The sequence below is a fragment of the Monopterus albus genome, unplaced genomic scaffold (assembly GCF_001952655.1).
Source record: "Monopterus albus unplaced genomic scaffold, M_albus_1.0 scaffold166.1, whole genome shotgun sequence".
In the NCBI taxonomy this organism is placed as follows: Eukaryota; Metazoa; Chordata; class Actinopteri; order Synbranchiformes; family Synbranchidae; genus Monopterus; species Monopterus albus.
In genome coordinates this window covers 67535-70137 of record NW_018128046.1, presented here as the reverse complement: position 1 = coordinate 70137, position 2603 = coordinate 67535, and positions in this window count along the sequence as shown.

Genomic DNA, 2603 nt, shown 5'->3' with positions numbered 1-2603 from the left:
AATACTTATGACCATGTGATATTTCAGTTTTTCTTTTTTAATAAATCTGCAAAAATGTCAAATTCTGTGTTTTTCTGTCAATATAGGGTGCTGTGTGTACATTAATGAGGAAAAAAATGAACTTAAATGATTTTAGCATATGGCTGCAATATAACAAAGAGTGAAAAATTTAAGGGGGTCTGAATACTTTCCGTACCCACTGTACGTCAATTGACTGAAAATTAACTGGAAGCAATTTTGAGATGTGGTTAATTGTTTTTAGGCATTTTGCACATCAGTGATAGTAAACATCTTTATATATATTTTTTGATTGTTGCTTTTGCCCCTGCTCCACTCCAAGAATAAAAAAACTAATAAAAATAAAAAACATTTGTGGCATTTAGCTGATGACATTTTCCATTGTTTTGTGATACTTTCTACACTAAACGATTTATTACCATTGCCAATTAAAGGGAAATATTGGTCTGACTCATTCAAATTAGGGATTGTTTGCAGCCTTTCTGTTGTTTTATGATGGAATAATATGACAGTGGCTTTCTGGGTGTTACATAATGCAAATAAATTAAAATACTTTGATAAAGCACAAACTGTAAATTAAACAACTCGTGTCTTAAAACTAGATTCCTTCTGTAAGAGCAGAACCATAAGGTGTGATTAGTGACTAGACCAAAGGATATGGAGTAAGCCTAGAGCTTTCAGGACCCCTGGGTCCATTCATCAAAGATTTTGGGATGGTCAAGTCTTTACCCGTCTAGACATTCTTGGCATGGTTACTTCTTTGTCTTCGTTACTGCTGGAAGTGTAATTTGCATGCAAAGTGATAGAGAATGAATGCTGGTACTATCTTTGTATGTTTTTATCTCATACAAGAACAAGTGGCCAAACCTTACAGAAATTCAAGATATGTTGGTGAGAATGATCAGAAAACCAGGACCACGCCAACATCTCGGACTCATGGGGATGAAAGACTTTGGTAGGGCTTTTGATACCATGCTGTAACACACAAAGAATCTGTAATTACTGTAGGCTAATAACTAGACTGCTGTGTTCAGGTCTCATGAGAGATCACTGAATTGTTTTTCTTCAAACAGCAAAGATGCAAAATGGCATGTACACATAGGTGTCAATATTTCTGATTATACATTTCAAAACAGTGGCAGTGTAGCATTTAAATAAAGTTTGAATCTTTAATCTATGTTTTCACTCCTAGCGCAAAGGTTTCGAACCTTTGTGGGTCTGATGGGCAAAATGAGCTTTGAGGATCAAGGTATGACAACTGTTGCATTGTCTTATATCAGTGTAAATCTGCCTGGTAATATTTGACATCCACGCAGGAGCCCCGTGAGCTGCAGAGGGGAGTGGGAATCACTGGGGAAAACTACATTTGTTGTCTGTTTCAATGCATATTTGGGAACATTGTTTTTTTGTCAGTGCCTGTTTCATGAAAAGCTCACATTTAAACACTTGAGTAGATGCTGCTTCAACTGCACATAAACATATTTGCTGACTGACATCTAGTGGGGAAATCAAATTGTGACACTGGAAATTAGTAACGCATCACTAGAACAGATGTAACACAACAGTGTAAAGACAAACGACCATCACCTCACAGTATGCATCCGCACCACTGTGCATAATAAACCCATCTCAAACCTCAATATCATCACAGGTTTATTAAGTGACTTTGTACAATACAAATGAAAAATAAATTTAATATAGAGATGGAGTATATAGCCAAAGCAGATGGTGGTGTTGACTTTTCATTGCTCATTGATCGTTTCTGCAGAGTGACTGAAATCGTGTTTGAAAGCGTCCAGGATCGCTGTGTTTGTTTGTTTTTTTCACACAGTGAACGCTGCTGTCTCTGAAGGTTTTCTAAACATACAAAAGAAGTTATGCTTCAGCTGGCTGGTATTTATAAAAAATAAACTAAAGTGAAATAGAACATGTATGGCGTTATAAATGGTGGTCCGAGGCTAGGGGAGATAGCTAAACACAAAGGAAAAAAATATATAAAAAGGCCCAAGGTGCATGTTTATTGTTTTTCCTGGTTTCAGGTTGGGCTGACACATTTCATATTGGGCTGGAGCACAGGTTTACTGGGTACACTAAAAAAAAAAGGATTAGTTAATGCCATGTGACCTTCTTATTTTAATACATGATGGAAGATAATGTTCATATATTGTTACTTTCCTGTAAACAAAGAAAATTCACCAGAACTTGATTGTACAACAGTCAGACATGAGTCACTATTTTTCCCCACTTTGCTCTCCATAAAACTGTACAGATCAGCCATTTAAAAGCAACCTTGGGAGGGTAAAAAAGACAGCAGCAGGTGGGGGCGAGGACCATGTTCAGTTGCAACAACAACAATAAAAATAACATCAATAATAATTAAAATAATAATAATAGGGGTTTGGCCTTCCTAAAATTGGGTTATTTTTTGTCATTAAGGTAAACAGATTCTTTGATGATGATGAGTCCAATGGCAGTGAGGGGGCTCTGTGGTGGGTTCTGATGCCACATGAAGTCCCCACCAGCCCCTCACAAACGCACAAATACCCCCTGTCCCCCTCTAGTGGCTGGGAGCAGGAGCACAGGGA